The sequence below is a fragment of the Tiliqua scincoides genome, chromosome 4, assembly GCF_035046505.1.
Source record: "Tiliqua scincoides isolate rTilSci1 chromosome 4, rTilSci1.hap2, whole genome shotgun sequence".
Taxonomy (NCBI): domain Eukaryota; kingdom Metazoa; phylum Chordata; class Lepidosauria; order Squamata; family Scincidae; genus Tiliqua; species Tiliqua scincoides.
Genome location: NC_089824.1, coordinates 66437323 through 66446677, shown reverse-complemented (window position 1 = coordinate 66446677; position 9355 = coordinate 66437323). Strand labels below are relative to the sequence as shown.

Here is a 9355-nt window from a genome sequence, read left to right as displayed (position 1 = left end):
AAAGGGGGATATGTGGGCAGGGGTAACTTTCTCAGAAATCGTCAGAAATCCCCATGCTCTATCATTGTTCCCAAACAACTATTTGAATTCCCATGTCCATCCTATTAATGTTCAGGGGACCTAATGTAAAGGACAAAGAGTTTTGCTTCCTTTGCCTGTGGCTTGCAGACTACTAACTTGGCAGTGTAAAAGGCTTGCACATACTTTTGGAACCAGATTGCTGATGTCCTCCTTTTCTGGTAAGACTCCAGACCACAAGAAATTGGTTGATAAGAGTACATTAAGTACAAGAAGAATTATCTCAGACAAATAAAATCCAATCCAGCATCATATGTTGTATTGCCCCTCCCCCTACCTTTAGAAACTTTCTAAACAAAAACCCTTTCAGGAAATATTGAATGATAGAATACGTTGAGAAGAAAAATGAAAACAAGAGGCATCCAGTTTGCAATGTTTGCTGAAGCAACTCTGGGTTCCCGTCCCAACGACCAGTTATTCCCTTTTCCTCTGTAGCCGCCTGCACCATCTCTCATACTATTGCTGAAGGTCACCAGATCTTCTGCAGTGGCTTCATAAGGGGCTTCAGCAGAGCTGAAACTGAGATGGTTGGCAACCTTCAGTCTCGAAAGACTATGGTATAAGCCTACAGCACCTGGTATTCCCAGGCGGTCTCCCATCCAAGTACTAACCAGGCCTGACCCTGCTTAGCTTCCGAGATCAGACGAGATTGGGTATGTGCAGGGTAACAGTTGCTGTCTCTAGACAGAAACTCTCTAGAGCTGAAACTAGGGCAGAACCTTAGGGGCACTCACCCTGGGCATTCTGCCAAGGGTAGAACAAGACTGCCCCAGGCTCTGCCCTAGTTACAAAGGAGGTACGTGCTGTGGCCACTTCCTGCACCCCATTCCAACTCTTCTGGAGGTTGGGAATCTCCAGAGGAGAAGCAGTGTTGCTCTCAAAGCAACCGTCCCCTCCTCTGGGGAGAACCCAGAAGAGACTGCTTCTGCACTGCTTACAGCACAAAGGCAGTCATCTCTGGGTTCTCCTTGGAGGAGGAGGTGCTGCATATCCGCCTGCTCCTCCTCTGGGGAGAACCTAGAAATGGCATCATGATGTCATGTGATGTCAGCACATCACTGCCCCAGTGCATGATGTTATGCCTCTGGGCTTCAGTAGCAAGGAAGGGTGAGGAAGGTGGCTTATTTTAGTGCAGCTTGTGCAAGCACAATCCACACAAATATTTAGTCACAGGATTGATGCAGGTTGGACAAGAGGAAGAAAATTAAATCGTAGTTGGGTTGCCTGCCACCATATTCTATTATAGATCTATATGTTCAGTCTCTGACTGCCCAATTCTGTAGACTGAGCTGCTGGAATTCACATTCTGGCTGTGCAAGGCGTGTTTCAACAGTGCAGAAGCTGAGCCACTATCATACTGCCAGAAATGTTAAGGAGCCCTACATGTACAGCAGCAGGTCCTTTGGCTTTCTCAATGGCAGTAAGCTGGCATGGGGAATGGGCATTTGGCAGGGAGGGAGAGGATCAAGGCAGACAGGGAGGATTGGGGTCACTGATCCCGAATTGGGAGGCATGTTAGGAGAGGGCAGGGGGCTGTTATCAGTGGCTATAGCACCACAGATATGCTATGCTCCCCCCACCTGGCCTTACCAGTCTCCTTGGGTCCACTTGGACTTGCGCCAGTCAAATAGCTGGTGCAAATATGAGTAGACATATCGGGGACTAAACAATTATTTCACTTACCTCTCCATCATGCCATAGTCCTTGGCTGGCCCACAGGATGTACTGGATGCTGTGTCAGCCCCACTGCACCCCGCAGCCCAGCTGAGGATAGGATTGGGGCCTTAGTTAACTCAGCTGGAGTCCACATCAGTCCTTCTGTCCCCATTTTAAGAATTTTGCAATCTTTTATATAACTTTTGAGGTTATTTCACCAGCTCCAACACACACACCCTTTTGCTTTTCTTACCAGCAAGCCTGTTGAAGAGTTCTGAAGTGTGTGTCAATTTGATTGGTCCCTCTAAAGGTACCACCAGACTGTGGCTTGTGGACCAACAAGGTCACCTCCAATGCTTAATTGCTCTAGATCTTAATTGCTCAAGGTCTGCAGTGTTTTGCTTCTTTCTTAGTTTAACGGTAGCAGTGTTTGCTTCCTAGTAGCTAATTGTTTCCTCGCTACTGTACATTGTCATCTCTTGGGTGGCAGAATCTACCGTTCACAGTGAAATTGCCTTTCATGAAGGAAATGCAGCCTACAGCATAGAGGGATATAAAAAGAGTTCCCATTTCTTTTCCTTCATTAGTCTGCTTCATTGGGACCTAATGCAGTCTGTGCTTCTTGTTAGGCTTTGCTGCACAGGGAAGACAGCTGAAAGAAGAATTTGAAAGAAGCCACTAAAACAGGATGTAGGAAAAGGCTGTCAAATTTCTACCAAGCCCTACCGTCACAAACAAAGAAAAAGAGGAAATAATGTCTGTTAACTATATTTGTGCTAAGAAAATGCTGTTGCTATCGCTTACTGTGACTCCTTACCTGGACAGACTTTTGAATGTCAAATTCTATCACAGTCTACACCTTGACACCCTCAATTGCCTTCCCTCAAGTCATTGCACAATATTACTGAGAACATACACTCACTATAGACTTCAATGGGTTCATCTAGGAACCCTGGGAATCGTAGTTCTGTACAGGGAAATGAGACTCCTCAAACAGAGAATTCAAAGCACCCCAACAAAGTACAACTCCTGGGATTCTTAAGGAGAAGCCATGACAGTTAAAGTGGTATAAAGTCAACAGAGGCTTGAGGTGTAGCTCTTCCCTAAATCATTCATTTTCTGTCTTGAAATTACCTCTCATGGCACAACATCTTTAGCTAGCCGCTTTCTCTCCTTTGCCAGCTTCAAACAGGTAACATGTCCATTCTGAAATTTAGCAGGTTCCAGGTCCTGACTTGGAATATTTGTATGGTCATGGGAAATGAAATCAGGCTGGTTTCAAGTTAGTTGTCCTTCAATGTTCTTCAAATGCTCAAGTGGGGAAACAAGTGAATGTGCTTCCTTTTGGCGTGGCACAAATTATCTGGAAGAAGGTTCTAAAAATCAGATAATGTTAGCCGATCAGTTTCTGTGAATTCACAGTATATTCTTCTGTCTTCAGGCAGATAAATAAGAAGATAGGGGATTAGTAATGAAGCAAAAAAGAGAGAAATGGAGAAGAATAAGCAAATGGAGTTGGGCACAATGGAATTTTGTTGTGTGTCTGCTGGGCGAGTGGGTAAGAGAATTATTAGTTCCCAGCAGCTTGCGCTCCTGGAAATATAATTGTCATCACATATTTACTGCTTACCTCATTGCTGACTCTGCTCACTTCTGAGCCACCAAACTCTCAAAGGCATGGATCATGAACTACAAGATTGATCCACCTGTACCTATATAGGTTTTGCTCTTGATTCAACAGAGTTCATCAAACTACAGGTGTAGTCAACTTCCCAAATTCCGTGGGAAAGCAGTCTTATATTGAGACAGATTATTTGTCCTTGCCCACTATTGTCTATGCTGGCTGGTAATGGCTCTCCAGGGTTTCAGGCAAGGATGTTTGCCAGCCCTATCTGAAGATGCCAGGGATTGAAGCTGAAACCTTCTGCAAGCAAGGCATATGCTCTGCCATTAACTTATGGTCCATTCCCACTCCTACATTCAATATGAACTGATAGAACTTTGACCTGCTCCATGGCCTTGCTCAAGGCTTAAGTATTATTGACATTAAAAGATGGAAATCCTAAGCCATGCTTATACAACATACATGTGTTTATGAATAAGTGGAGATGGGCAGGACTGTGTCCAATGGCCCTGACCTCAAACTCCAAGTGGAAATCGGAAGCTATGAACAACAGAGGTTATAGCTTCTGATGGAAACTGGGGTTAGAGCTAGCAGGTGCCACTACCACTGCCCCCTTCATACATTCATGTCCATGTCATGTCATGCGAGTAGGGCCTTGGTCACTAGACCATCTATTGGGGGAGAAGGGTTCTTATGTCAGGTGGTAACTCAAATGTCACCTCTAATAGGCTCCACCTTTCAGCACTCATGTTTGTCCTCCGCTTAAAGGTACCATGCAGCTCAGAGGTGAGTCCCACGCATTTCAATGGGATATCTCTCCCTGTTAAGCTGGATACAGACTTGCTGACTTAGATCCATAAACAAGTAACTGTCAGAATAATTCAGTGCAACTCTCTGAATAATCTTCGGACCCTGTCCTGTGTTGGCATGTTAAACAGATTCTACCAGCACAAAATATGCCTTTAAAAAAAGCCTTCTAAATATTTACAATATGGTAGCTTCTGCTAACATAATTGCCTCTATAAAACATCAAAAACTAAACATAAATTCCCTTTTCTCACCATGTATCAGAGCTTATAAAATATTTAGATTAGACTGCTCATTTTTTCCCCCTCCTACAGACTTTAATTTTCTATAAAACATGCACAGGCTGCCTCATTGTTTGTATTGTTTCTTATTATATTTTTTTATTCCTGTCATTCTGTGTTTCAAATTGCAAATCAAGATGTTTTGATTAATTTAAGACACAACTTGGCTTCTTTCATGTCTTACATACTGACAGCAATTTACCGCTGCAGAAAATTGCTTTACATTGCACTAAAAGGCTGAATCAGGATTTGTTGTTTCCCTTAACAAGACCCTATCGAGATGCCATCTCATTCATAAATGAGAACCTATTTTTATGGCACTTTTAGTAATTACAAGTGTTACCCTGCACATGCCCAATCTCGTCTGATCTTGGAAGCTAAGCAGGATCAGGCCTGGTTAGTACTTGGATGGGAGACCGCCTGGGAATACCGGGTGCTGTAAGCTTATACCATAGTCTTTCGAGACTGAAGGTTGCCAACCAAGTGGGGACCCAGGAAAAAAATATTGTTGCTTTCCAGAAAAAGTTAGCTGTGACTAACAACCCAAGCTATGCTCCCAATATAAGGGGAGATCTTACAGTCCCCATCATATTATGTGGGTCATATAACGGGGAACTGCAGGGCAGTAGGCTCTGCTGGCAGGCAGCTGGGAAGGAGCGAGGCTGCGTTTGGTGCCTCCGTGGTGTGCATGTGGGGCGGGGAGCGCCGTTCCTCCACTCTGCCACCTCGTGCTGGAGCGCAGCGAGCCTGGCTCCCTCACTGGCCTGGGCAGCGGGCCTTTCTCCAGTGCCCAGGACCAAACGGCACCAACTGCACCCAAGCCCCCCCAAGGTCAGGGACACTGCTGCTGGACCAGCAGCAGGTGAGGCCTTGCACACAGATTATGACACAATCACACCCGTGTGGGAACCCCACCCCTGGGCCAAGTATCTAGTGCGGTTCCCCAGCACTTTTACAGTGGCCAGTGATGGCCCCCTCAAGATATTCCCCCTCATAATTACCAGGATCAGCCCTGGTTCTCCGGCTGGTGCTATATCTATCCCGGACCACTCAAGGTGCCCCTCCCTTCATGCTGCATTGCCAAATATCCCTGCCACGCCCAGCCAGGCACAAAACCTGGCTCTGGGCCAGCTCATAGGCTCTCAGAATGCCTTAGCACTCAGGGGGTTTGTGACAAACTCAGCTGAGCACCCCAGGATTTCCTATGGAGACATTGCCTTGCCACTGGGCGGTCACCTTGCCTTGTCAGTCAAGGAAAAAATTTGGAGGGGCAAATATGTGCACATCTTCAGCTTCCTCCAAATGGAGCCTGAACCAGCATCAAAAATAGGAAACCCTGTGGATCTTGCAAGAGATCCATCACAACCACTTTGTCACAATGATTTCAGTAGTGCTTGGTCATAAATACCTTTGGAGACAGTCCACATCACTGGGTTTTAAGAAGGGCAAGCAGAAGCTCTTGCAAGTGAACCTCTCAGCACAGCAGCATCATGTGCTAACTGTATGCATTAACTTTCAAGAGTTTTGGTGTGCTTATTTTTGAGAACAAAAGGCCTACTTTCCAAAGTCATTTCTTCTCACAGCGTTTCTGAGTTTATGCACATATTTAAATATTTAACTTTTTCTTATGGTAATCTCATTTGGAAACAAACAAAAAGGACTTTTTTTTGTTTAGAGAGCTAACTGGGTAAGCTCTTCTTAACACCCAATGATGTGGATTGTCTCCTAAGGCAGTTATGACCAAGCACTACTGAAATCACTGTGACAAAGTGGCTGTGATGGATGTTAAGTCCTATTCATTTACTTATGGCCCAATCCTTTCCAAGATCGAGGAGAGCCAGGGTGGTGTAGTGATTTGGGAGGTGGACTTAGACCTGGATGATCCAGGTTCAAATCCCCCCTCAGCCACAAAGCTTCCTGGGTGACCTTGGGCCAGTCACTTTCTCTCAGCCTGACCTATCACACAGGGTTGTTGTGAGGACAAGAAGGAGGAGAGGAGCAGCTATGTAAACCGCCCTGAGCTCCTTGGAGGAAGTGCAGTATAAAAATGTGAAAAATAAATAAATACTTAAAATTAATTTCACATTTCACAGTCATAGTGATCAGTAAGCCCCAATTTCTGAAATCATACAGTAAGCCATTTCTGCCCAGTATTGCATATATGCAACAGGGACCAAATGTGTACACCTGTGTGCCGGGCAGAAATGGGTTAACAGGATTGTGCCACTTATAGCAAGCTTATCACTGTTGATGAGTGTAAAAGAATATTTCACCTTATTCCCTTGTGAGTGAGGTATATACAGTTTCTAAATGTGTAGATAGGTGGGATCCACACCTGCTCACTTTGTGAGATTTGCAAATACCGGCTTCATTCTAAACAGGTGTTTTATTTTTTATTTGAATATTTTCAAAGAAAATTCTCTGCTGGCATGGCATTGTGTATTACTTCAGTAGTGTCTTCAGGTTCTGCAGGTCCCTGGCATCAACTGTGCCACTTCTGCTTCTGCTGCTAAACTCCAGAACCTGTGAAACTGAAAACAGGACAGAACATCAGCTATCTCATGGTCCAAATAAGGACATGCCTGGCAGTAGAAAGACATTCTTCAAACAAAGTTTCTGAATTGATACATTGCCCGGGAGGCTAGCAGACATTCAGTGCAATTCTGTGCATGTCTACTCAAAAGTAAATGCTACTGTGTTCAATGGAACTTACTACCGGGCAAGTATGCATAGGACTGCAGACTGTCAGAACAGGTATAACAGCCGTATTGCTACACCAAAACAACACTACCTTATTGGAAAAGAAGAGGACTACTGTCACCACAATTGAAACAAGACTCTGAAAAAGTCAGGTCCTGTATCCTCTCAGAAACTACCCAATCCTTTGGCCAAGGCTTGGCATACTACCTGCCTGCCCAATAAAGCCTGAGGTTGAAAATTCCAGCTGCATCCAAGGGCAAATCTGCTGTCAAATGCATTGGCTCCCTCTAAAAAGATATCCTCTTTTAACACATGACAAACTTTGGGCCAAATCGACCTTCACAAGTAATCCTCATGAAATAGCGTAGAGCCTTCACTCCCCATGTAGCAGCATACAATTGTCAACAAAATGTTCAACCAGGCACCACTATCTGACAAGTAAAGTGGAAATGCCCCACCGGATCTTGAAACTCATGAAGCATTGCCTTCTTAAATACCATCACGGACTGCACCAGGTTTTGTAAACAAGTCAATTTGGTTTCTGGCAAGGAAGAGGCAGACCTGCTGAATGAAGCTTGATTCCAAGGAGAGTAAAGTGTGATAAAGCCACCCTCCATCTTCTCCTGAGCTAAAAACACACAGAGATCACCATTCAGCCCTTCAAACATTTCAAATTGGTCAAAGATAATGTGCCCTGCTATGTCTGTGAACAAAAGAATCATCCAAAGAATGAGTAACAGTAGGATAGCCAGACTTCACCTTCAGGCACAGCCCAAAAAGAGACATATGTATTCAAAAGCTCCACAAGAGATCCAGCAACCCATCAGCAATACTTTGTCAAAACAAAAGCTGCCCTCAGATGCAAAACCTACCTGGTGAACATCAGGGTGCACAGGGAAAAGCCTTAAGGTAGATTTTCTACCACACTTGGCCATCAAAGTCCAAGAGTCAACACCATGGCAACCACTGAATCAAAAGATGCACGCCACACTGATCATGGTCTGGGTTGATAGTGTCATTGACTGACTGTCCCATAGGATAAGACAGTGAAGCATCATCCTTTAACTTGATATCCTCTAAGGAACTCCACCTAAAGGAGAAACCCTCAGGTGGTGGTATAAGTAGCATAAAGATCAGATACCTGCCTCTATGTCTTGCAAGCCTTAGTTCTATGTCCTCCATACCATGCACAGCAATCAAGGGAACCCAATTGCCTACACAAGGAATCTTGAAGCCAAAGCAACCCCATCCTTCAGGAAATCTGCTATCACTTTATTTGCAGAAACAGGAAGCCAAGAAGAGGCCCTAGCAATATCAGCTTTGGTGCCCTTTGCCCCTCATGGGGATAAGCTGTTGCACCCAATCCTTTTCAGGGCAAGCCCACCTTTACACTGGGACTTCTTTCCCACTTATACACAGAAGGCACCAAGACAACTTCTCTTCCACAACCACTTTTGTTGAAGCACCAATCAACACTACTCAAAGACTGATCCACCCATCACCAAAAAAGGAAAACCCTAGCCCAGGAAAAGGCAGGCAGGTAGGGTAGAACAGTGGGTAAAAGACTGAGAGCACAATCCTATGCTTGTCTACTCAGAAGTAAGTCCCATTGCATTCAATAGGGCTTAAACCCAGGAAACTGTGGATAGGATTGGGCTCTGAATCTTGAATCAGGACTTTCCTGGTTCAAATCTCACCTCTGCATTGAACTCATTAGGTGACCTTAGGCAAGCTGTTCCCTCTAAGACTCAGCTGCAATATGCAGATAATTACCATAAATTGTTGTTGTAAGGACACTATCAGGATAATCTTGTTTCTTGTCTGTTAGCAGTTGTGTTATCTTTGGAAACCAATTGAACCTCTTTAGATTAGAATGGGCATTCACTAAAATGAATAATTTGTAAATGAAATATGACTAGCAATCTGGTAAAAAAACTACAGGAGACCAAATCCATCAGAAATAATACTTTTAAAGAGTTTTAGCAGCTTCAGAGAAAACAGTAGCATGAAAGAAAGAGTTTATTCTGTCTCCTGTGATAATCTTGAGTGGAACTACAAGTACAAATGTTTGCTCTTTTCTCTCTGGGTATTTCAGGGCAGGAAAAGCCATGAACAGTAAAAAGAAGTCTGAAATTGATAAAATCCTTGTGGCCATCAATTAAATCCAGGAGCAATGACCCAAGTGTTTTGATAGAATTTAAAATCCAGA

At 44.2% G+C, this 9355-nt stretch overlaps 2 pseudogenes; one reads left to right on the top strand and one right to left on the bottom strand.

The window, feature by feature from the left end:
- Nucleotides 1-640: 640 nt before the first annotated feature.
- On the bottom strand, nt 641-757 carry LOC136650386 (5S ribosomal RNA; annotated as a pseudogene).
- A 4017-nt stretch (nt 758-4774) lies between these two features.
- LOC136649882 (5S ribosomal RNA) lies at nt 4775-4891 on the top strand (annotated as a pseudogene).
- Nucleotides 4892-9355: the final 4464 nt, after the last annotated feature.